Below are 14,361 nucleotides of genomic sequence, written 5' to 3' on the forward strand. Positions count from 1 at the left end.
GATATATAAGGAAAAGGAGATAGGATAAGGGAAGTCGAAACTACGGGGGTTGCTCAGTAAACTCATCATGTGTTTGTAGGCGTCACTGTGATTGCATTATTGCGGTATTGTGGGCGTGTAACATAAGCTATGTTGTTCTCATATTTGTTAACTTTTGAATGCCTACGATGCACTGTAATACACCATTTCGTCTGTGTATGGAATATGAAAATAAGAGTGCTTCTATTTGTAGGGATGTTTGGAATTTATGGGTGTGTTACGGGTATTGTGAGTGTTTACGTCGTTATTTTTTGTTAGTTGTGTGTGTGTGTGTGTGTGTGTACAATATCATAGGTCTGTGAGCTTTCCTGTTGTCGTAACTTAGGCAAATTTCACACAAGTGTTTCTTCTACTCTCAAATGAACTTTTCTGTTACACCAATAGCTTACAGCGACCTTGAGTTGGGCTTCCTCATTCTTATTCTCATCAAGAAAAGGCAAACAGTATACGAATGCAATGTAAAGACTTCGTTTTGCAGTGACAATTACTTCACATTCTTTGTTAGCAGTACAGTAATCCATACCTTACGAAAAGTACACATTATTAACTAACGCAAGAAATACGTCTGAGCGTTATCGTGCTCCCTGAAAGTTGTAAAAACTTCGATAAAACGTTTGCAAAGATACCTCGGAAGGGTTACGCCCACAAAAGGGGCAACTGTTTTTAAGACCATACAATACAGCAGTTACGGTACAGGTCTGACATGAATCCTCTTCCGATAAGGCGAAAGACAGAGAGGGGAGGTAATACACTGAGGGTGTGGAGGGGAAGGAGGAAACAGTAGGGTTAAAAAAAAAAAAAAAAAAGTGAAAGCAAAGGGAAAGTAAAAATACACTATGTATATTGCATTACTGACAGGCGATTAGGTAAAGGGAGCTTGACTGACCACTTGTTCTTTTTTACCGACAGGCCAAAATGATTACAAAACTAATTTTTTCTAAAAATTAGACTCCGTTTGTCGTACAAGGTCCATAAGCTATTTTTACACCTCAATAAAGTGTGATAGCATACAAAAGACGAGACAGTAGTGAAAGGGCGGCTGATTCACCACTCAAACCTTCAGTGACTGTGTGGTTAGTCTGTGTGTGTGTGTGTGTGTGTGTGTGTGTGTGTAAGAGAGAGAGAGAGAATCAACGAAGTGTGTCGGCTAGGTGTGTGCGTGCCCTCTTGTGTACGTATTTGTGTGCATGTGTATGTGTGGGGGTGCTGTAGTGATTTCCGAGTAGACAATGACAATCCCGGATTTCACGAGGGATGAGAGAACTTTCCTGGCTAGGGGAGCCACGGCTTCCATAACCAATAAACAGGAAGCCACGCGGCACTTTTCCCTTTGCGTATTATTTTGCATAATACACCTTTATATCCTCTCGTACGTTACTGAAATAATAATGAAGCTGTGGCCTATGTCGATACTAAAAATAAATAAGCACAAGAAGAAATAAGGATATAATATGCATATTGAATTACTAGGGGGGGAAACAGTGCAAGGAAGCCTCCAGTGCCACTACTTCTTTTCATCTTGCAAATAACTTAAGGGGAGGAGGGGGAGATCATTTCATTGCAAGAAAGTCGAGAATGATGCTGGAGTGGCGTTAGTGTATTCTAGGTGGCATAAGACATTGCAGCACCTTTTTCTTATCGATTTATATGCATATTACATCCTGATATTTTATTTTGCTATTTATACCGTACATTTGTAGTATCGAATAGTTTGCCTCAGTAACAGTAACATTCAAGATAAGTATAATACGCAATAAATCGCTAAGAAATAAATCCTACGGAGGTCACACGGAACCTAAATGATTCTACGCTACATAATGGTGCTAACGGGATGGTCTATTTAAAGCCTGACTTGTGAAAAATGATTCGGTGAACTGTCAGCTCCGGCTAACTGGGAACTCAGGGGGTGAAAGGGCGATTGTGCAGCAGCAGGTGGGGTAAGCAAACACTGGGAGGCTTGAGGAAAAAAAGTTCACTGGTAAGAATAAAAGATGCACTGCTAAAAATGAAGAATGCACAGGTAATGCTCCGGTAAAAATGAAGGCTACACAAATAAAAATCAAGATGGAACTAATAAAAATAAAGGATGCACTGATAAAAATGAAGGAGGTACGTGGTAAAAAAAAAAAATAAAAAAAAAATAGGACGCAATGGTAAAAATAGATTGCACTGGTAAAAATTAAGACTGTACAGGTAAAAATAAAGACTACTGGTAAAAATAATGGTAAAAATAAAAGAGTGCTGGTGAGAATAAAGAATGCACCAGTAAACTAAACGAAGTGGTATATGAAGAGAGGACATACTTCAAATACCTGAGAGCACTGTGAATTATTTTACTTCCTTATCACGGTGCATCAATCTTTGGTCAGCACATCACTTCCTCTGAATTCTTCCTCCGTTTCCTTTTCTTTTGTTTTCCCTCCACTTTCTTCTTTCTCTTGCCGCACTCTTCCACTCCCTCATTACTTCACATCTACCTCTTGCCTTACACTTACACTTCCTATTGCATCATCTCTTCCTCCTGTGGTTTTTCGTTTTACTCCCTTTTCTTCCTCGTCCTCCTCCTCTTTCGTGTCGGGCTGGGTATTTTTGGTGAAAACGGCTGGGGAGAGATATCCGATAAAACAGGCATTGAAACTGGGCACCTTTTCTCCGCAGGTTCTTCTGATCCATTTCTTTCTGTGCACCATCCACTCACTCGATGTAGTGCTGCTCTCGGGTGATTGCACTTTCCTCTCTTCCTTTCCTCTTTCCTTCCTTCCTCTTGTCTTTCCTTCCCTCATTCTTTCCTCTTCCTTCTGTCTCCGGGTGACTCTACAATGAGTGACAAGCCAAATGGTTTCCTGTACACCAGGAAACCATTTACTACAGTGGGTGGTAACCATATAACCAAATTATGGCGCCTGGTGGTTTAGTAGGTAATTAAGACACTCCAATCGGGTTGAGCCTTTGCAGGGTTATGTCCAAGGGGTCGTGGGTTTATTACTCACGTAATGCCACTCAGGGATGTGTGAGGCTGGTCACTCATTTTAAATGTCAGGACCAACTTGCTTAGCCCCGGGCTCCTACTCTCCTACACTCATGGGGCAACACAGGATTAGACGATGATGATGATGATGATTACCCCCTAGGCTTTCCGTACACTCTGCCTTTTGGGGGGCTTTGTGGAGTCATCTCATAGTTCGCTGTAGTGTCGAGACGTGGTGCATGCAATACAGGTTCATTGTGGAAGATAATTGCTACAGAAAGAAGGAGCGCCCAGGAAGCAAGATTGGAGAGGCTGTGGCGGTGGAAAGGGAAGGAACCCTGGTCGAGTTCGTGATCCAGTGGGTCGCACACTATACTAAACATAATAGTTATAAATGACTAAGGGTAGTGTTCCAAGTGGCACTGGCATCGTAGAACCTCTTTCTTAGCTATTTATATTTTGCATATTAAACCTCTTAACCATCTCGTGTGTTGCTTATATCGTTTTAATATCGACCTACTGCAGTTTGTATCAGTAACACAGAAGAGGACACTGACAGTAAGTCGCCATAGAAGATTGGTTACGAAATTACCAAAAGCTACTTAGAATGCAACCCTGTAGGTATTAACAGATATAGATATGCCTGATACAAAGCGTTAATAGTGGTCACACTATACACATACATACATACATACATACTGTACATACATATGTGTGTGTGTGTGTGTGTGTGTGTGTGTGTGTGTGTGTGCGTGCGAGGTATGTCATTTGATTACACTCTGAAGCAATAATTAATATCTCCACCCCACCTCCCTCCTTAACCCCCCCTTAATGCCTAATTGCATCAATTGATGAGACGAGAGTGTTATGCTAAATAGCCTAATCGCATCAATTGAGTTGGGCCAAAATACTGTGGAGCGCTTCCTCCGACCCGATTATGATGTAGTACATGGCTTCAGGCCAATGAGAACTCACCCCTGAGGTGGCGTGAGGGGGGGATCGGACCAACCCGCGCGGTGAGTGGGCACCCCCCCTTTGGGCCCCTTCCCTGCCACCCTCTACCCCGCTCCCTCACTCCTTCCTTGTCCCCCATCATCCTTTCACCCCTCCACGCACCTGCATCACTCCTCCCACCACCATCTGCGTCCCTTCCCACCCACTCTCGCCCCTCCTCCCACCCTGTAAGCCTTGTACCTATACGCCCAGTACCTATACGCCTACTTCCCACAGCCTACTTTATATTCCCACAGCCTAGTAATCTCCCCACACCTACCTACACCCGTTTTCATGGTTGATGTGACAAAGCACTTTGAAATGACCTGTTTCAATAAGAAAAATAGGTATCAAGATTTTCACGTTTTAAATTATTTTCGAGGAGTGACTATTATAAACATTTTTGAACTTTGACGCTCGGTTGTGCGGTAACCATTAGGCCTACGGGGGTGCGGATTGCGTTGTCAGATGTGTAAATTCTTCCTCTTTAGCCAGAACACAATCAATTAGCCCTTGATGAAAGTCGCCAAGACCAAAACCTGTGAACGGCAACTCGTCTCGTAGATGAAACCACACCAAAAGGATATGAGTAGAAAGTGAAGTGATGGGGGAGATAATGGGAAGTAACAAACATAACTTGCTTGTGACTTTGGTGGCTGAGGGATGTGGGGGAGGGGGAGGGAGAAAAAGAAGATACTGGCCTACCGATTATTACTTCCGAGTTTACATTGTTCACTTGTGTCGGTCAGGAGTGTCGTGTGTACAATAGGTGTGTCATTTATGCACTGTAGTTGAGTGTATTTCATATATATATATATATATATATATATATATATATATATATATATATATATATATATATATATATATATATATATATATATATATATATATACTGCATATATTTATCTATCTATCCATCAGTCTATCTGTACACTATATACCGTATATAGCCTATATCTCTATGAATGTGTGCGTGCGTGTGTGCGTGCGTGCATGTGTGTGTGTGTGTGTGTGTGTGTGTGTGTGTGTGTGTGTGTGTAATTGGAAAGTATTCACAACTGCATATGCAGTGATAATGCCTCGTGTGTGTGTGTGTGTGTGTGTGTGTGTGTGTGTGTGTGTGTGTGTGTGTGATTAGAAAGTTTATGCAGCGATAATGCCTCGTGTGTGTGTGTGTGTGTGTGTGTGTGTGTGTGTGTGTGTGTGTGTGTGTGTATTAGAAAGTTTATGCAGTGATTATGCCTCGTGTGTGTGTGTGTGTGTGTGTGTGTGTGTGTGTGTGTGTGTGTGTGTGTGTGTGTGTGTGTGTGTGTATTAGAAAACATTCATAACTGCATATGCAGTGATTATGCCTCGTGTGTGCCTGTGTGTGTGTGTGTGTGTGTGTGTGTGTGTGTGTATTAAAAAGCATTCATAACTGCATTTGCAGTGATTATGCCTCCTGTGTGTGTGTGTGTGTGTGTGTGTGTGTGTGTGTGTGTGTGTATTAAAAAGCATTCATAACTGCATTTGCAGTGATTATTCCTCCTGTGTGTGTGTGTGTGTGTGTGTGTGTGTGTGTGTGTGTGTGTGTGTATTAGAAGCATTCATAACTGCATATGCAGTGATTATGCCTCGTGTGTGTGTGTGTGTGTGTGTAATTAGAAAGCATTCACAACTGCATTTGCAGTGATTATGCCTCCTCTGTGTGTGTGTGTGTGTGTGTGTGTGTGTGTGTGTGTGTGTGTGTGTTAAAAAGCATTCATAACTGCATTTGCAGTGATTATGCCTCCTGTGTGTGTGTGTGTGTGTGTGTGTGTGTGTGTGTGTGTGTGTGTGTGATTAGAATTAGTTCATAACTGCAGATTCAGTGATTATGCCTCGTGTGTGTGTGTGTGTGTGTGTGTGTGTGTGTGTGTGTGTGTGTGTATGTGTGTGTGTGTGTGTGTGTGTGCCTAATTATGTGAGTGAAGGTTTGTGTGGATGTGTCTTGGCATATCAATGTATCATATTGCATTATGTTGACTGAAATGTTAAGTGGTCATTTTGGGAGTGGTATCACCCTTTGAGGAGATATACTCCTGCAGTGAGCCTAACATGGACTGATATAGTTAGATGCAGGTAAGGCTTTCATATAGAATGAGAGTGAAAAGTATGAAAAACAGAAAAGTGGAAAAGGGATTGTAAAAAGAAATACTGTATGTGAGGGTTGTGTGGCCTGGATAAGAAACACTGAAATTCATTAGAGATGTTTGAGGAAAGTCTATTGGTAAAAGAATAAAAGTGTGCTTAGGTGGAATGGTCATGTGGAGAATATGGATGTAGTTAGGTGAGAAAAGGGTATGTGTGACAGTCAGAAAGTGAACGGATATGGTAAATAAGTTAGAAAGTAAGGTGTAGAAACTGATGAGGCATGGAAACTGACAAGGGATCAAGTTGGTTGGATGAATTATGTGCAAAGTGGCAAATAACAGCTTTAAAACTTCTTTTTTTTTTAATTTGATAAGCAACAGATTAACTATTTGGTAAGTGTATATAAAGCATAATGTAAAGTAATATACACCTTACAGTACTGTATATAAAACGGTCAGTCTTGCGGGGTAGAGCCAGGTTTCCAGGAGCTAATGTGTGAGTAATTTGTCTGGACCATTTCACTGACAATGCTATTGATAGCACTCTCTTTTGTACTTGCCCTTCCCCTGTCTCTGAATCCTGCCTCAGCCCATTCTGAAGTAGGAAAAAAATTCACGATGATGAAGTATGCATGTATATATTGTCTCAGCCACCTTTAATTTGCCTGATGTATGGGGGTAGCTCCAGTACACTGTTCAGACATTCAAGTTGAGGCTTATGGGTCTGAAGGGTAACATAGGTATGGCTGAGACAATATTTTCTGTCACTGAGGAAGAGATGTGCCCCAACTGAATGCTACACACAGGATTTTACATTTTTGATAAACTTTTTAAGTGCTGGGCAGTAAGTGTAAGTACAAATATGCTCTGTTGGTGTGGTGATGTATGGTTGATTGAAGTTTAATCCATCCATCCATCATCCAAACTTTTATTGCCCCATCAGGAGCATAGGGGTCTGGTGCTCCAATACTCAGTTTATACAAAAGGTGAAGGTGGTCAGTTGCTTTCCTCTAGGTGGCACTATGAGTGATAAAACCATCCCTCTGATGTAAACCTCTAATCACAGCACTTTAACCCACTAAACAACCATTAACCCTATACATGCTCAATTCTGAAGTGCAAAGGAACACTTCAAACCCAAGGTCCTAGATAGAGAAGACATTTACAAGGATATACAGCCATTAAAAAAAAAAAAATTACCTAAGTCACTTGTCAGTGGTTCAGTGTTGTTGGTGCTATAAGGCATCCAGTACCACTGTTAATTATTATCAATGAGTGAAGTAAGGCTTACACAGGCATGCATGAACTTATTAAAAAAAGAATCCATCCATCATCCAATCCTATGTCACCCAATGAGGAACGTAGGAACCCTCTTACTGGCTCCCTTCAACCTAAGTCTCTTCGCCGCACTGTTGCCTCTTTATCTCTTCTCTATCGCTACTTCCATGGTCACTGCTCCTCTGAACTGTCTGCTTGGATCCCTCCACCTCTACGACGGGCACGTAGCTCCCATCTAGCAACAAACTCTCATCCCTTTTCTGTCCAACTCTCTAATGCAAGAGTTAACTGTTACTCCCAGTCCTTCATTTATGCAACAAGTCAACTCTGGAACTGTATCTTCTGTATTTCCTACTTCCTATGATCTCCAGTGTTTCAAATGCACTGTGTCCAGGCATCTCGAAATGAATGGATCTTCAATTTGGCTCCCTTTTGTATTGTTTTTGTTTTTTTCTTGGAGGGAATGCTTTGTGGGCTCAGCCTTTGGCTCCTTCTTCCTTGCATTAAAAAAAAAAAAGTTGGTCCTTCATTTAAGATGAGCGTAACCAGCCTCACTCGTCCCTGACTGGCATTACGAGAGCAGTAAACCCCAACCACCCTTTGGATATAAACCTGCACCGGCTCAATCTGACTGGAGCACCTTAATTACCCATTAAACCACCGGGTGCCATAATTTGGTTAAATGGTTACCACCCAGTGTAGTAAATGGTTTCCTGGTGTACAGGAAACCATTTGGTTTGTCACTCAGTGTAGAGTTACCCATAGGCAGAAGGAAGAGGAAAGAATGAAGGAAAGACAGAAGAGGGAATGTAAGTCACCTGCAGGCAGAAGAAAGTGGAAAGAGTGAAGGAAAGGAAGACAGAAGAGGAAGGAAGGAAGAGAGGAAAGGGTAGACACCCAAAGCAGCACTACATCGTGTGAGTGGATGGTGAGTGCCCCCACCTACCACTAAAAAAAAAAAAAAAAAAAAAAAAAAAAAAAAAAAAGTACCAGCCACGCAGGCAAGAGTACTATAATGCATCACTGTTTCATCCTATTTCAAAAAAATTCATAAACCATTCGAACTTGATACGTTTCATACAATGATTGACTCTATCAGATATCAGATACATTGCTGCGAAGCTACAGTATGTGGTGAATGTTTTTTGGCGTATCAGATAAAGCCAGGATTCTGGGGGCTTGAATGGTGACTGAATGGAAGCGTGGCCCATTGGAGTGGGCAAATTTGGGCTGCCTGGACATTGCGTCTCCTCCCCCTGCCCTAGGGTGGGAAAGGAGGTATGGATGATGATGATGATATTCTGTTAATAACACTATATAAATCAGAGTCAACCTGCACTTGAATAAAAGTTTGGAATATGATTTTTGAAAGGAAGAAAAAAATATTGTTCATAGATAGATAGATTATTTTCTGGTTAGGAGGGCTGATAGGGGGTTAGTGAGGGATGTTAAAGTTATAGGAAGTGAGGAGTGTGTGCAGCAGCACAAATTATTGATTTGTGATATGGTGCTTAAAGAACGAGTGATGAAAAAGAGGACTTATGTACCCAGGAGGAAAGTATGGAAACTGAAAAACCAAGTAGTAAGGGATGCCTTCTATAGCGAGATGAGGAGAGTGGTGGCTGAACAAGGAGCCATAGACAGAGGCGTTAATGAACAGTACAGAGCCCTCAAGAACAATCTCTTGAGAGTTACTGATGTAACATGCGGTTGGACAAGAGGACCACCAAGACATAAAGTAACTTGGTGGTGGGATGAGGGTGTAGAAGCTGCAGTTAGGGAGAAAAGAAGGCTTTTCCGGGAATGGAAGAAGGGTGGTAGCAAGGAGGAATACTTGGCTGCCAAGCGTAGGGCTAGAAGAGAGGTATACAGGGCGAAGTCCGAGTCAAAGAGACTTTTACTTGATAACCTGAATCATGGGGAAAGGAAAAATATGATATTTAAGGTGGCAAATCAGATGAAGAGGGTTATTCGGGATATTATAGGTGAGCAGTGTGTGAAGAATGATGAAGGAAGGGTAGTAGTGAACAGTGAGGATATTAAAGATGCATGGAGAGACTATTATAGCCGGTTGTTGAATGATGAGTTTGACTGGGACAGGGAAGGTTTGGAGCCAGCAGATCCAGTGTTTGGCCCTTGGCCTTTGATTGATGCTGCTACTGTGAGTGAGGCAATAGGCAGGATGAAGATGGGGAAGGCAGCAGGTGTGTCTGGGTTGACTGCCTAAATGTTGAAGGCCTCAGGATATATAGGGGTGAGGCTAGTCACTGACCTGATAAATATGATTATTTATGAGTGTGTTGTCCCAGATGATTGGCTGAAGAGTGTAATTGTAAATGTGTATAAAGGGAAGGGTGATGCCCTGGAAAGATGAAATTCTATCTATCTATCTATAGCCCGAGGCCCTAATCCCGCAAAGGGTGGCCGCAGACAAAACGCCTCCAAGTCGCTCTGTCACCCACCATTTGACTACCCTCCCCCCAACTCACCCCCCCTCCCTCATATACCTCTCAACTCCATCCCTCCACCTCATCCTCGGTCTACCCCTCCCTCTCCCTCCCTCCACCTCACCTACATACACCCTCTTAGTCAGTCTTTCATTCTCCATTCTCTCCACATGTCCAAACCACCTCAGTGTATTTCTCCTAATCTTCTCAACCACATCCACATCCACCCCACAACGTTCCTTCACTTCTTCATCCGTCAACCTGTCCCTCCATGTCACTCCACATGCTCCTCTCAAGTAACTCCTTTCCACTGCTCTCATTCTTGACTTGTTCCCCTCTTGCAAGGTCCACGCCTCGCTTCCATACGTCAGGGTAGGGATCACAATACTATCATGCAGTGACTTCTTAACTTCCATACTCACCTCCCTATTTCTCATCACTGCTTTCAGTGTACCAACAACCTTCCTTCCCTGCTGTACCCTTTCACGCACTTCATCCCCCAAAGTTCCATCCTTACTCATCACACTACCCAAGTACTTGAATGAACTCACATTCTCCATATCCTCACCATCCAACCTCACTGTACACTCTGTGACTTCATTCCTCTCAAACACCATAACTTTACTTTTGTTTACATTAACTTTCAGCTTCCTCCTCCTACACACTGTCCCAAATTCATTCACCAAACCTTGCAACTCCCATTCATCTTCACTCAACAATACTGTCTCATCAGCAAACAGCAGCACCGGAATCTTCCAAATCTCACCCTCATTCATTAGGGCCACCCCCACATCCACTGCCCTACCTTGCACCTTCTTTACAACCCCATCCATGTATATATTAAACAGCCATGGAGACATCATACAACCCTGTTTCAGTCCCACATTGAGATCAAAGAACTCACTCAGCTCACCATCCACTCGCACCGTAGCCCTAGCTCCCTCGTACATACTCTTCACAGCACTCAACAATTTCCCTTCCACTCCATATATTCTTAATACCTTGCACATACCTTGCCTATCTATTCTGTCATAAGCTTTCTCCAAGTCCATGAAGGCAGCATACACTTTCCTTCCCTTCTCTAGATACTTCTCCACTAGACATCTTAGAACAAATATCTGATCCACACACCCTTTTCCCTTCCTAAATCCCCCTTGTTCTTCTCCAACTAGCTCCTCTGTCATATGCCTAACCCTATCAATGAGTATTCTACCATATAATTTACCAGTCACACTAAGAAGGCAAATACCCCTATGGTTACCACATACTTCTCTTTCCCCTTTTCCTTTGTATAAAGGAACAATTATACCTGATTTCCAGTCCTCTGGAACCCTTCCCTCTTCCCAAGCCAATCTACACAACTTCCATATCCACTCCACAACAATCTCACCCCCATACCTAAGCATTACACCACACACTCCATCAATTCCTGGGGCCTTTCCCAACTTAATCTTCTTCATCGCTTCCACTACTTCCGCCCTACTGATCTCTTCCTCCCTCCTCTCATCTCTTCTTCTCCCAGCCATTCCCCAACCACTTATACTCGCACTGCTCTCACTCTCTACATTCAACAAATCCTCAAAGTGCTCCTTCCATCTCCTCAATTTCTCTCTCTTCTCCACCAACAATCTATTATTCCTATCTTTCACTGCCCTACTATTTCCCCTTTCACACTGCCTTACTTTCTTTACCTCCTTCCAAAACAATTTCTTACTCTCCCTCCATTTCACACTCTGATTCCTCCCAAACTCTTCATCCACTTTCTTCTTACTCTCCTTCACCAGTCTCTTAACCTCCCTTCTCCTGCTCACATATACCTCTCTCTTCTCTCTCTCATCTTCTCTCCTTCCTCTACTCGCTAACCATTCACTATATGCCTTCTTCTTTTGTTCCACAGCTCGTTTCACCTCATCATTCCACCATGCTGTCCCTTGCATCTCCTCCTCACTCCACAAACCGCCTCACACGCTGCGCCTATCTCTTCCGTGCATATCTTACATACGTCTTCCACCCCTTCCATCTGCTCTAGCTCATACCTTCCCAATCTTTCTTCCACTATGCTCTTATACTCTGTCATTTTCTCACTATCTTGCAATTTCTCCACTCTTCTCACAGGGGATGTTTCCTCCTGTCTTCCCCTTCGTCTCCTCAACCAATTTCTTTGCATCTTTACCTTGGCCATCACTAAATGATGGTCCGAGACTCCGTTCCCCCACCCTCTCCACACTCTTGCATCCAACACTTGTCTCCTCATTCGCTCATCCACACACACGTAGTCTATCATTGCCTTTCGTTCAACAAGTTCATCATCCATCCTCCTCATTACTCTCCATGTATACCGGTGGATCATCTTATGACGAAAGTAGGTGTTGGCTATTGCCAACCCCTTACAAGCACAGATGTCCACCAAAGCACTACCATTCCCATCTACCTCACCTGGCACACCCCACTGACCAACCACTCCATTCACTCGTACATTCCCAACTTTGCCATTCATGTCTTCAATCAAAAGCAGGGAAGCTTTTAGATCAGATAATGAAGGTAATGGAGAGAGTTTTAGAAGGTATGATTAGAGAAAGGGTGAATATTGAGGAGATGCAGTTTGGGTTTATGCCAGGTAGGGGGACCACTGATGCCATATTCATTGTTCGACAGTTTCAGGAAAAATATATTGGTAAGAGAAGGGATCTGTATTATGTTTTTGTTGATTTGGAAAAGGCCTTTGACAGAGTCCCTAGAGAGGTGGTGAAGTGGGCAATGAGGAAGCTTGGCTTGGAGGAGTGGCTAGTTAGGGTGGTTATGGCTATGTATGTGGGTGCTGCACCCAGGTAAGAGTGAATGGAGATTTGAGTGATGAGTTTTCCATGCAAATTGGTGTGCATCAGGGATCAGTTTTGAGTCCCATGTTGTTTATCATGGTACTTGAAGCCCTCTCACGTGACTTTAGAAACGGACTCCCGTGGGAGATGTTGTATGCTGATGATTTGGTGTTGATTGCAGAGAACGAAAGGGAGGCGGAGGAAAGGTTTAGGAAGTGGTGAGATGGTATGGGGCACAAGGGCTTAAGGGTAAATGCAGATAAAACAAAAGTGATGATATCTAGGGTTGGTGGCGGTACTGTCAAAGATGAGGGAGAGTGGCCATGTGCAGTTTGCCACAAGAGTGTGGGAAGTAATTCTATCTTGTGCAGTGTTTGTGATAAGTGGGTGCACAAGAGATGTAGTGGTATCAGAGGTAGACTGCGAGATAATGCTGATTTTATGTGTACGGTGTGTCGGGGAGAGCAGGTGGATATTGTCAGGCATGAAAGGATTGAACTTGCTGGTGAATCTCTTGAGTGTGTGGAAGAGTTTTGTTATTTGGGAGACATGTTGTGTGCAGGAGGTGGGGCTGGAGCTAGCTCTGTGGCTAGGGTGAGAAGTGGTTGGAAGAAGTTCAGGGAGCTCTTGCCTCTTCTGACATTGAGAGGGCTCTCCCTACGTGCTAAGGGGTCTTTGTATGCAGCATGTGTTAGGAGTGTAATGCTGTATGGTAGTGAGACCTGGGCAGTAAAGGAGGAGGATATTCGCTGGCTCAGACGTACAGAAATGACAATGATTAGGTGGATGTGTAGTGCGTCCCTGCGTGCAAGGTCCGGAGGGGCTGGGTTTACGATGGAAGAGTTGAGAGGTAGGATGGGACTGGAGTGTATTGGTGTTGTGATAAGGAGAGGTAGATTGAGATGGTTTGGACATGTGGAGAGGATGGGGGATGATAATTGGGTGAGGAAGGTGAGAAGTGTTAATATTGGGGGTGGGGTTATCAGAGGTAGACCGAGAAAGACATGGGACGAGGTCATTAAGTGTGACCTCAGGGTTAAGGGACTGAACAGGGAGGCTGCAATGGATCGTGCAGCATGGAAAGCCGCCATTAGGTGACCAAGGCCGATGCATGCAAGCATGTTGGAACCTTTAAAAATGAAACGAAAATGAAACGGTTTACAGTATAGGAGAGAGAGAGAGAGAGGGGGGGGGGTGCAGGATGAACTGTATTGTGCAATACAGATTTTAAGTGGAAATTGAGGTGAAAGATGCATTACTTTAGGGCAGAGGAGCAATATGTGAACACTGAAGAATTCTCAGGTGAGAGATGGAAAGTCTAGAGGTGAAAAGATCTCTGCATGAATCTATGCTACTTCAAACATACTTGTCTGGGAGTGAAACCTGGGCAGTGAATGAATGAGAACTTTCTAGGCTTTAGTCTACAATGATAAGTTTTATTTAGTAAACCGCAGGCATGAAAAAGGTGGATGGGGTAAGTAAGACGAAAACTTTGTAGTGGATGTATGGTCTTTTGAAATTAAAATTTGACCTTGCTGAATGAGTATACAAAAATACACTACATTTAGATGGTATGAAAATTCTCAAAGAATGCAGAGACAGTGACAAAGCAAGTCAGTGAAATGATCTCACAGGTACTATTTGACAAGGAAATCACAAGTGAAGCAGAGGGAAGAAATCGAACAGTATATTGGAGAGAGGAG

This window comes from Coenobita brevimanus, chromosome 57 (assembly GCF_032717465.1).
Source record: "Coenobita brevimanus isolate Jiangsu-jjx chromosome 57, ASM3271746v2, whole genome shotgun sequence".
Lineage (NCBI taxonomy): Eukaryota > Metazoa > Arthropoda > Malacostraca > Decapoda > Coenobitidae > Coenobita > Coenobita brevimanus.